We start from the raw sequence: 13,349 nt of genomic DNA on the forward strand, positions 1-13,349 counted from the left end.
ACATATATATATATATATTAAAAAGCATGAATATTTTATCAAAAAAAAGAAAGAAGGAACTAAGAATATTGTATATAGTTTCACTAACTCGTTTAGAACCATATATATTTCATGTAGCGTCCCTTCTCAATTAAATTGTTAAATCAACCAATCTTCTCCTCATGTTCAAGCATTCCTACATACACACATACTAAGATTGTCAATAAACAATATGCATATAATTAAAGTAAAATATGATAGCATTAAAAAAAGATTATTATTTCTTTGTGTTTAGTGTTTTTTGTTGCATTGGCGTGGTATAATGGAAGTATGGAACTCTTAATTTACATATAATAATATTTGATGTAAGACTGATATGATTTTGAATAACACATGCAATTGGATGTATTTGATGTGGGATTTGTTGATCTAATAAAATGAAGTATAACTTTGAAATTTTAATCACACATGCAGTTCCATTGTTCATTGTTTAGGAGCCCCAAATTTATTAAGATTTAAAAGCTCTTGTTTTACTATTGTTTATGCACCACAAATACAAAAATATACAACGACACTAAAATATAAAGAAATTGGATAAAAATATTTTTTTTTCAATAAAATTGTAGACATTTATTATAAAATTGAGCTTGTCATCTTCCTTAAAGATGAATGGTCACAAAATTAAATATTATCGGAGTATTTCTTCAGAATCTAAATTTTCTGAAAAATTCGCTATCAAGTATATTGTTAATAAGTGGTTCCTATATGAATCAACGTAAAAATTTTAATAAATCCTTTTCACCATTTAAAGGATTGGAACTCTTCATAAAACAAAAGTATTGCCGTCAAAATATGCAAATTATTTGGTAAAAGTTATTTTGAAGTTATCTAAATACGTGCTCCTATTCTTGCTTGCATACTTATTATGGTTTCACCCTCTTTATCAATAATACCTCTATACCGAAAATAAGATCAACCTAAAATACAAATCAATAGACATAAGACAAATAGTGTATAAAGCTAACCACAATATGAACAAATCGTATAACAATCTGCACACGACTCTCATCTCTCTCACATGTTGTCTGCTTCTGACTCTCCACCGCCAAAAGTCAATAATTTGAGGATTACATAAAATTATACATAGATTTTCTTAGAACTAATTTTTACATTATTAATACTTGTATAACTCTAACCAGCTATCAAACAACCCCTTAAATTATATAATCTTTTCTGGAGTATACGATAAAAGTAGAATTTTTGAAGTATTGAACTAAACCAGGGATTTTGCTTTTATCTCTGCGAACCGATTTTGTTTTCAATTTCACATTTTCGTTCTTCAGTTAGTATAGTTTTGAAGTATCACTGCTTTCTCTTTTTGTCTTTGTTTCAATGTCCCAAAACTTAACGTATAAAACTTTTCATTACTAATATTTTTTTCATTGTCGTAAAGTTTGGTAAACTACTTGTGACGGATTCAGAATTTTCACTAAGAGGCTTGAAAAATAAAATATAATAGTATTTTAGATTTGAATTTGGAACCTCAAAACCTTCAATCTTATATTTGAGAGGTTCAAAATCTAATATATACATTAAATATTTAAATATTCATAAAAGAAGGCAAAGAAAAGATTTACATGACAACAATCCGAAAGCATATTAGCTATATTCTTGTATCATTCAAACCTAAAAAAATGTTGTGCGAAATTAAAATTGTACAACAAAAATAAAGAGAAAAGTCAAGCATACTCTAAATTGATGACGGATTAGAGCAGCCTCAACTCGTGATAACAAACATTTTGAATTGATTTAGGCTCAAGAGTCAAAACCAAGGTTTTGTATTGGACCTTCTTTCAAAGCACCAAAACTAACCAACATAAAGTTGCACAAACAAAATCATATAAACTTCATAGTGGGATATTTAGCAATCAGGTGTTAAATATTAAAAGATCAAATTATGTTTCATAAATGAAATCAAGGGCAAAAGAAAAGTACCGAGCTCTTATGGATAGTTGGAGTTCATTGAAGACTAATATAATCCTGTAAAGGTGAAGGAGACAAGTGGGTGACAAACTCTATTGATAATTTGCATTAGGCTTTGGTAGCCTTGGATGAGACAATGTATCCTCTGATGCCAACCGGCCAGTGCATGAATTTAACGTAAGAATGATGAGTTCAACAACTCCTCGCTCGACAACTTCATCACATCCTTCTCCGAATGTCAGCAACCACTTCTCCCACTATACACATATCAAATATAAATATGAATCTCTTAAATTATTCAGAAACTTCATAACTGTTTGAATTTGATAAAATCATGCAAGGGAAATTAATGATTGTTTGGTGGCTAGGGCAGGCAAAATACACGGCAAATAAATTTTATAACAAATCCTAGATCTATTGAGTTCTATACTTGGAAGGATAAGTAAAAGAAAAATTAAATATCATGACATCTAAAACTAAATAATAAAGACAACTAATAGTCCTAGCAATGGTATATTATATCTCTTCCATAAGTTGAAATTACGATTCCTAATTAATACATAATATATTAATTGAAAAAAAATCTAATATATTAATAAAAGAGGTGAAAAAGACGATTTTATCTATTGCAAAATCTTTTAACGAAGGGCAAAAAGTTCAAACATTTATAAGGCTTTTCACAATTTTAATATAACTAGTTTAGGTGTACGTGTCTTGCGCGTGTACCTCACTTTAATGGGTTTAAACATTACACTAAATGGAATATTTGTTTAAAATACCTAACCTTTACCAAAAATATTTTTAAAAATCGATCGGCATTCATCTACTATCTATAAACTGCAACAAAATAATACAATAATAGAGACATTAAAATAATAGAATTAAATCTAATCTTTACACACAAAAATTTTCTCAAAGTCGTCCGACACTCATTTACCTCCTGTAAATTATGACAAAATAATACGATAATAGAGATATCAAAATAATACAACTAAACCTAACTTTTACATAAAAAAAAAAATCTCAAAGTAGAGATATTAAAACAATACAATTAAACCTAACATTTACCTAAAAATATTCCTCAAAGCCGAGCAACATTTATCTATCACCTGTAAACTACAACAAAATAATACGATAAAAGCGATATCAAAATAATACAATTAAACTTAAATTTTACACACAAAAATTCCTCAAAGTCGATCGACATTCATCTACGAACTATAAACTACTACAAAATAATAAACTAATAGAGATATTACGATAATACAATTAAACCTTACCTTTACCTAAAAAGAATTCTCAAAGCCGACCGACATTCATCTAATATCTGTAAATTAAAATAAAATAATATAATAAAGATATCAAAACAATACAATTAAACCTAACATTTACACAAGAAATTTTTCAACGCCAATCGACATTCATCTACGACCTGTAAACTGTAAAAAAAAAATATAATAGTGATCATAAAACTTCGATTTTGATCAAACTAATTCTTGTCTAAGCGAAAATTTTGATCCTAAAGGATGACTTGAATGAAAACAAAGAAGATATATATACACACACATTGAATTCTATTATGCTTACAAAAATAGTGAAATTGAGGGTTAGAAAATCAAGCATCCACCAATCTAGACATGTAATTGAATCAAGTTAGATGAGCATCAATCATATTCTCCCAATAGGCAAACCGGTTTGTTCTCTAGTTTGACGTGCATCTCAATATCTATACAAGTAACTCCTTAATATAGTCCTATTTTAGGAGTATTTTTCTAATTGAACAGTAGAAAGAAAAATATTAATTAATTCTCCTTCCATATATTTTAGGAGTCATATATCTTGGGAAGTCTAGTTAATATAATAAAAAAATTAAATAATAAATTGAAGAAAATAGTAAAAAAAATAATTGTGTTCATAGGAGAGTCTTTTCATGAAGGGCAAAAAATTCAAATTATTTTTCTAAGGGTATTCACACTTTTAATAGATTATAAATATAAATATAAATATAAATAATATAGATATAGATATAGCTACAGGCTTTTCTCGTACTGATCTATCTACATATAGTTCTCAACAAATAATATATCACGTATATGTTTATGTTCATATCACTAATATATATAATTTGTTGTTTATACATATAACAAATAAAGCAAGCCATATCTTCATTCAACCAAGAAAGAAGCACGAGAGTCTAGCTTGTGGACACATAAAGAATAGTTACATAGTTATATTCACAAACCTTATTATAAAAAAAATACATAAAATCAAAACCAACCTTCAATAGAGGAAGTCACTTTCAATCTAAAATTTTCACTTGAAAGAGAAACATGAGAAATTATTAAAAGGGTAGAATCAATAATCACACGAGAAATTATTAAAAGAAGAGAATAAAATTGTTTATATATAATTCATATAATCTTTAAATTTACTAACTAAAAGAATTGAGGCAATATAGAAGAAAAGTAGAAGGTAATATAAAAGGAACATATGTTTCTTGTAGAAGAATTATGAAATTCTTCAATGTGTATATAAGGTAAAATTTAATTAATTTAGAAGTATAGAAAATGATATAAAGTTGGTTAAGAATATAATTACGAATTAATTTTAATTAGAGTAAAAAATGATTCAGCTTACCTTGTATCTCTTTTCATACTGATATATAATTATAACCATTAAATATTTTAAAGATTTATTAGTTAAGTAAAAAGAAAAGGAAACTAAAGAAAAGAGAGAAAAAAAACTACCAAAAAATCTCTTGTTTTCCTTTACAAGCATGAAACTTTCCACTCCCAATTTCGTTATTATTTAGGATTTTTAAAATAATAAGGAAAATTTTAATTACTAATTTTAGTTAATTTTAAAATTTTAAATATTACATAAATAATTAAATAATAATTGAAAAAAATATGTGAAAAAGTGATTTTGTCTATTACAGAATATTTTAATGAAGGGCAAAAAGTTCAAATCACTTGTCTTCACACTTTTAATATATTATAGATATAAATTATACATATAGATTATAGATATAGATATAGATATAAATATAGATTATAAATTACACATATAGATTGTAGATACTTGTTAAAAAGGGGTCCTCCGAAAATATCTATAGCACTATAAACCTATACTTCCTAAACCTATACTATAAGCCGGCCATGGCTTCCAAAAAAATAATTTTAGTGAAATATATTTTTTTTTTTGACAGATTTAGTGAAATGTGTTGAATAAGATAGTATTAGGCTTATTTTTTAACGCAAGCTGATAACTCGTTCTCTAACTAACTTTACTTTATATAGGTAAATAATTTTTATTGTACATTCAGTCACTTAAATACCATTTCATGTCTCGATTTATATTGCATGCTTGACTTGACACAAAGCTTTAGAAAAAAAGAAAGATTTTTAAAATTTATGGTATAAAACACACTTAGATATTTATAGCTATAGATCATTTTTTTGTAACAATTTGTGAAAATTACCATACCAACAACAAAGCAATTACAACCAAAGATCCTTTAGTGTTTGATCACCTTGCAAATGAGGTGTTCAATAACCTCGACCTCCACGAAACAAAACTAATTACATTGTTTTCCTATCAAAGCTTGACATCTACCAGCTCTCTTTGTGTGGTTTAACATGTATAATCTCTCACATAACTCCCTCTGTATTTGTACTAGTTTCAAATCCATCTGCACATTCTGTTGCCTAAACACTTTGCTGTTTCTGACTTGCCAAGTATAATAGATCAATGCTTCCCATGTTGCAGCCACTATTTTCTTCTTAGACTTTTTGTTTTTTTGGTTTAGCAAAACATGTATTTTATAATAAGAATTTCAAACACATGTTCAAATTAAAGTATGAACAATCAAATGAATTTTTAACTCTATATTTATGACTTTGAACTTTTAACAACAAGTTCAAGCTAACTTATGAGCAATTAAAAATGAAGTTCAAATGATTTTCTGGAAAATAACAAAATCAAACGTTTAGGAAGCGATGAAGATGGGAAGATTCAAGTTCACCGAATTTACGTTGTCCTTACAAAAATTATTCCCCTCAAGTACCCGAGGTTATGGAATATATCCTTCCAAGATAAAATGAATCACTCTGACAGAATAGTGGTACCTCAAGCTCTGTCGAACTATAAACGCACTCAACGGTAGAAAATCACACTAGAATTTTTCAAGAAAGAGGAGTGTTTTTACTTTAAAATTTCATGTATGTACCTCAGAAAAAATCACATATTTATAATTATCAAGTTGATTCATGAATAGAAGCAATCATCCAGAAAGGTGCAACTCTTCGAAAAAGGTAAAGCTCTTCGAAAAAGTCACAACCTATTAAAAAGGTAATGACCTTTGATCACGCTCACCTATACCATAATATTGATATAGGACGATCGTTGTCAATAAAGCTCAACTCACGTTGAGGTCGAATTCATGAGGAACAATGTGAGTGCCGAATGGGTAAGTTCGAAATGAAAGTACTTACTGAATTCAAACGTAAGATTATAATCTTTTGGAGAAATGAATTCAAAATTGTTTGAATGAAAATATCTTATGCAACTAATGGAAATACAATTGTAGACAAATTTCAATAGGAGAAGAGTTTTAGGATCATGCTTTTCTAGGGGCCAAAAAAAGTGTGTGGGTACATGAAAGTAGTAGTGAAATTCTAATCAATGATTATATGATAGCTAAGTTAAAGGTTTTGAGGGTTAATCTTTCAATAACAACAACAACAAATCCAGTGTATTTCCGCATAGTGAGGTTTGGGGAGGGTAAGATGTACGCAGTCCATACCTCTACCTCTAAAGAAGTAGAAAGGCTGTTTCCGATAGACCCCCGACTCGAGACAATCTTTCAATAAAAACTCCAAAAATATCTCCCATAGATTCTTTCGAATACCTTATGGGTGTAGCAATTCAAGCAACCCACAACCTCAACTGGGCATCCCTATTTCTAGGATGACGCCTAAGACATAGCTAAATTACGTCACATCCTTATTTCTAAGATAATGCAAAGAAAAAAAAGCCAATATCTATTCTATTGTCCATAATTACTTATCCTGTCATCTACATCCCTCTTTCAAGGATGATGTAGGATCTAAGGTACCCACATCCCTCTTTCAAGGATGACATGGGATTTTGGAAATTTGAGGTTTTCACTCACAAATCTCAATTTAGCTATCAAGTAATTATGAAATCCAACATCATTAACTAATAATTAACACTAACAATCAAGACCCACACACATTTTCTCCCTATTCATCCCAAATTGAAAATTTAGCTACTCATGAGAATTGAAAAAAAAAGATATACCCAAGTTGGCATTCAATGCCTCCATTGATGCAAAACAAAAGTAATATCAAATTCAAATTGTAACTAATAATCTTTTCGAAACTTAGGCAACAATTGTATTTCCCTAATTTAGTAGGGCTTTTTCCTTTGTACAAAACTTCAAATTTCCGTCCAAGATGGATGATGCCAAATACAAAAGGGTTTTGGCCTTAAATGGAATTTGGGGTCGCTACAATGAATTACAAAATTGCCCCTAGCATAAATCTGCTATACCGCGATCGCGGCTCCGCGATCATAGTGAAATTCTCGTGATCCCATACATTTGACTTACTTGACATACCATGATCGCGGTTCTCACTCTGCGATCGCGGTACCTGAGGCCAGATCTGCTTCAGGTTTTTCAGCTTTTGCACTTTTCTTCTCTTGTTAATCCCTTTTAAATTCAATTTCATTCTTTCCATCTCATCACCTGTATACCTAAAAAATATGGAAATTAGTGCATTCAACTAACAAAGTTGTCTCATTCATACCTTTAAATCATAGTAATGTCCACGAATTTGAATATAAATGAGTGAAAAATTTACTACTCATCAACCTTCCAAACTGCGAAGGTGCCTGCTCAAATTGCATGCATTTTCTTGATGCCAATTCAAAAAAATACTTATTTATTTTTCATTCACACCTCTTAAAAACATAACAAAACTTGTCCCACCTTCTTCTGTTAAGCTATTTGAGAGTATATGCCATATCTCCACAATAAATATTTTCCCATATCTAATGATTCAACCTGTTCCTTAATTCAGAGATTCATGCATACTCAACAAACAAATATACCTGTGTTTCCTCTTTATCATCAGTGCATAACCAACATTTGGTGTCATCTTATAAACCTGACTTTACTGAGTAGTCTTTTCTAGTGGGTTAATCAAACAATTATCCTTTGTTTTGGAATAATGATTGATCTCTATATCAAGTAAGCTTCAACTTGCTTAGGCATCCTGCCCAGTAAGTCATTGTAGCTTTTAGTAGCAAAATAATCACCTACAGCAGTAAGCTTATAATTTCCTTCTTGGTACCATCTCACCATTTGTACCTTTGGGGCATGAAACTTCTTCCAGTACCAACTGCAATTTCCAAGTGGGACATGTTCCCAAATACTTTCCTCATCCTTTATATAGACACTACTTACCTATTTTACCCATAATCTTTCTTCCTTGCAAGTTTCCACAATAACTTGCCTACTGAGGCAATATTTCACTCACTGCAACCTTTGATGTTTAGCTCATCATACTTCTTTGACACATGCACTTTTGTCCAGGCTACTAGTGCTAGTTTTCTCTTTCCTTCTGTAGAACCCAAAGAAAATCTTTATGCAACCTGTCAACCTCTTTTAACACACTCTTAAGTTAAGATGAATATGACAACCCAATAGTTGTATATATAAAATAGGGAGGGAAAAGGGTCAAAAATACCCCTCTACTTTGAAAAATTGACCATATTTACCCTTCGTCATACTTTGGGGCTATATATACCCTTGCCATTATAAAACTTTACATATCTACACCTCAACTAACAGAATAACCCAATTCATTTTAAATGACCCATTTTTTATTTTAAAACCAAACCCGACCCGACCCATATTAAAAGACCAAAAAAATACCATTTTCTCACATACCTAAACCCACAACACGCATTGACCCAAACAAATACACAATAACATTTTCTCACATACATTTCACTTCTTCTCACCCTCACAGCCTCATCGAAAGACATTCAATCGAGAGAGGAGAGTTCTGGCAATGGAAAACCTGTTTCTCATCTAAGATTTTCAGATCTATTGAGACAATCTCTGTAAAGGTATAAAATTCTCTTTGATTTGAGCATATTTTTGTTCTTTCATGTCTTAACTTCTTAAAAACTAGGGTTTCTAGTTAAGCTTCCAAAGTAGAATGTCTAACTCCTTTACTTAGTTTTCTTTAATTGTTAAGGTTTTGGATTTTAGATTTAGGCTAGTTTATTTGCGAATTAGGGTTTTCTATTTCATGATAAATTTGTTAATTATGTGTTGATACTTCTGTTATTAGCTATATATTTTGTTTTGCTAGTATATATGAGCAAAATTTAAGGATATTTATGCTTTCTAAGATGTTCTAAGTTTACAAAATATTTCTTCATGTTTGTAATACCTAAATGCTTTAATTACTTTCTTTTTTCTGTGTTATCTTATTTTGTGATTCTTACTAATTTCAGATTATCTAAAATAGTGCTAATTGACTTGGTATTCCACTATGGCGGGGAGTGGATAAAAGAGCAAAAAATACTATATTCAAGAAAGTTGGTGTGCAAATGGGAAGGGTATGATTTTGATCTCTTATCTTTTATAGATATTGTGAACGAATACAATGGTACATTGGGATTTCTTGGTGTTCAACAAGTGATTGTGTCTTTTCCTTCTAGAAAATACTATGAAATAATAGGTGATCAGGGAATTAGAACATTATTGTCTTATGTGAATGATAAATTTGATGTTATAAACTTGTTTGCTGTTGAAGATAGTGAATTACCTATTGATGTTGAGAACATAGTTAGATTGAAAGAGTCTGTGGTAGAGGTTGATGAAGCAGATAGTGAAGATAGTGATTGCAACTCTGATGAAACTGATAATGATGGTGGTAATGACTCTGATTATTCTGATTATGATTTTGAGGAGTTAGAGGTTCTCGCAAAAGAAATAAAAAGGATAATCAATGACAAGTTGTCTGAATGCAAGGAGTTACATAGGTTATGACTTTTAAATATATAGATGAAGCTAGAAGATTCATTAGCTTGCATGCATTAGCAAATGACTATAACCTAACTATAAAAAAAATGACTTAAAAAGATTTAGGGTTGTTTGTCAGAAAGTGTGCAACTTTGTTTGCCTAATTTCTGGTGAGAAAATTGTCCTAGTGTTAGTGTGAAAACATTAACAGAAAACCATAAATGTGATGATCCATATGGTAACTATAAGGTTTCAGCAGCTACACTTTCTTATTACTTCAAGGAAAAGTTGCAAGCTAACCCCAAATATAAGATCAAAGACATGAGAGTTGATCTCAAAACTTCATTCAATATTAATTCTTCTTTTGGGAAGTGTAAGAAAGCTAAAATGATGATTTTGGAAAAAATGGAAGGCAGTTTTTGTGATGACTATAAAAAGCTTGTTGGATATACAAATGTTCTATTGGAGAGTAATATAGGGAGTGATGTTAGCCTTAAGGTTTTACTAGCTGAAGGAAAAAGATAGTTTTTGAGAATGTATATCTGTTTTGATGCACTGAAGAAGGGGTTTAAATCTGGTTTGAGACATTTCATTGGATTAGATAGAACTTTTTTGAAAGGTAAAGCCAAAGGTCAACTCTTATGTGCTGTTGGTCAAGACTTAATGAACCATATTTATCCTATTGCTTGGGCCATCGTGGAAAAAGAATTCAAAGCTTCTTGGCTTTGGTTTGTGGAATTGCTTCAGCAGTCTTTAAGCCTCAACAATGGAGAATGGGTCACATAAATCTCAGATCTGCAAAAGGTGAACTATCAATATTCTATAATTTTATTATTTTCTTTATCATTTGCTAAGAACTGAATTAGTTCACCGTTTTTTGATAGTTATTCTTATGTATGTTCATTTATCAACTTTTTTTTTTGACTAATAAACAGGGACTGCATGAAGCAGTCAAAATTGTTCTACCTAGTACAATGCATAGCTACTATATGAGACACGTAGAGGCTAATTGGAGAAGACATGCAAAAATATCTAAATAAATGTCTAAGATGGTGCGGTGGTGTGAATGGAGCACCTACAAATAGAAGCTAGATGATAATTTGAAGAAATTGGCTGAATTGTCATAAGAAGCCAAAGACGAGCTGCTGCATTTTCCAATATAAACTTGGTATAGAGTATTTTAGACACAGTTTGCAAGAATCAGAAGGTGGAAAATAACTTGGATGAGTCACTCAACTCATGGATATTGGAAGCAAGGCACAAACCCATCATTGGGATGCTTGAGGCTATCAGAATAAAGGTAATGAAGAAGTTTGAGAAACATGAAAAAGATGTGAAGTCTTAGGATACTAAATGGAGTCCAAAAGCTATTGAGATGTACAATGAATACTTGAAAATTTCTAATGTGTGTGAATTAAATTTCAATGATGATTATGGGTATGAGATTAGTTAGGGAAATGACAAACACATTGTCAATTTGCAAAATAAGAGGTGTAGTTGTAGGGTATGCAAACTTACTGGAATACTTTGTCCCCATGCAATCAAGGCACTTCTTTATAAGGAGAGTGATCCTAGGTAAGAGATCCACTGGTGGTACACAAAGGAGGCATATCTCTTGACTTATCATTCAAAGCTGGAACTAGTGCCTGGCCCTAAGTTCTAGAAAATTGATCTAGTAAAAGAAATAGAACCACCCCCTTTGGTAACCCTGGTTGGCAGACCTGCAAGGACAAGGAAAAAAGATAAAGATGAAGCACTTTAGAGGCAAGCTGAGTGGGCTGGAACAAGGCGAGGTAGAGTTATGACTTGTTCAATTTGTGGACTTCCAGGACACAATGCCAAGGGTTGTCAAAAGGTAACTTCTGTTTTAATTGGTCAGTTCTATTTATTTTTAATTATTACAAATTTGTTCTTAAGTTGTCATTTAATTAGTTTCACAAAATGAGTGGTGAAGGCACTTCTAAGTCTGGCCAGTTGAAGATTAAGAAACAAATGAAAGACAAACAACCAATGAAGGGCAAGCAGTCAATGAAGAGGTGAAGAACACTAATTGATGAAGAATATGTAGAACCATGCCTCCCAGATTCCTAGATCATGCAATAGTTGAGGACGTGGCTTTGACAGCTCCACAGGCTAGTCAAGACAGCACGTCAACTCAATGTCATCTTCTCTTTGGCAAGTACTTTGAGTATCGTGGTCTTGAAGTTGAAAAAGATGTACCTTGAAAGCCAAGAAGTGTTTCAGAGTTCAAGTCTAAAATATTACAAAGATAGAAACAAACAAAATCAATTGGTTCAAGACAAATCAAGTTTCTTCATGATGCTATAGGTTCAACTAAACCAAGTGAATTGTATGCACCAAAAGTGCTCTCGTGGAATGATAATACATCTATTACCGGGAGATAGTTGAAGAAATTAAGAATGGATAAGCTTAAGACTAGAAAAGGTAATGGCAAGGCACAACAGTGAAAATGTAATATTGGCATGTTTTGTGTATTAAGACAAGGGAATGGTCAATATTTGATGGTGACAATGGATGTTCTTTTTTTTTTGTTAAAATTATAAACCTGTATTTTTGTTGCAACTTTTTGGGATTATAAGATGGCTTCCCTAATGTAATGAACAAATTGTGGTTCAGTTTTTAGATAATTTAATGCTTGTTTATGCCTAAAGCATGTGTTTTACTATTTTTTGCTCATTGTAATGTAATTTTGGTTTTCTTGTATCTATTATTCTTTTATAACTTTTTGTAACTAGTGTTTATTTTTGTCTTTATGATGCTAGCTGATAACTTGTATCCATAAGGTTTAAGGCTCTTAACTCTTTTATCTAACCTATTGTAAACACATAGCTAGCTGGAAGTTATCTAAAGAAATGACAACTGCAGTTGTAATCTAAATTTATTATGTAATCCTTTTGGTACTTTTGGGCAGAATGAAATGGATGTTTTGGATACTATAACTCCATTGATGAAAAGGAAAAATGCACAAGTTCATTTTAATCCTTTGCCTTCATGTTTGGGGCAGATCTCTTTCCGTACATACATGAGGTTTGAATGAGGTTCGACACCTACTATATATATATATAAAATAATTTTAACCATGTATATATATTATAATTTTTCATCGTAGGGGGTTCGGATGAACCCTATCATACATGTAGCTCCACCCCAGCGGAACCACTCTAGATTAAACCGTACACAAGAATCATTTTTTTCTGGTTTATATCCACAGGCCTTTTTCAAATGGCATCCTGCTTTGCTAGTATAAGTAATACAGAACTAGCCAAAGTAAATGCTCCTCCAGCTTTTTTTTTTTTACATGAAA

General features: G+C 31.0%; 1 long non-coding RNA gene across 1 annotated transcript; it reads left to right on the top strand.

Moving 5' to 3' along the window:
- Positions 1-8,732: 8,732 nt before the first annotated feature.
- LOC107869564 lies at positions 8,733-12,618 on the top strand. Its single transcript, XR_001673850.2, has 4 exons — positions 8,733-9,120; positions 9,514-10,828; positions 10,960-11,879; positions 11,957-12,618. It is a non-coding gene; the product is annotated as an uncharacterized LOC107869564 (long non-coding RNA).
- The last annotated feature ends 731 nt before the right edge of the window (positions 12,619-13,349 follow it).

The sequence above is a fragment of the Capsicum annuum genome, chromosome 4 (genome assembly GCF_002878395.1).
Source record: "Capsicum annuum cultivar UCD-10X-F1 chromosome 4, UCD10Xv1.1, whole genome shotgun sequence".
Lineage (NCBI taxonomy): Eukaryota > Viridiplantae > Streptophyta > Magnoliopsida > Solanales > Solanaceae > Capsicum > Capsicum annuum.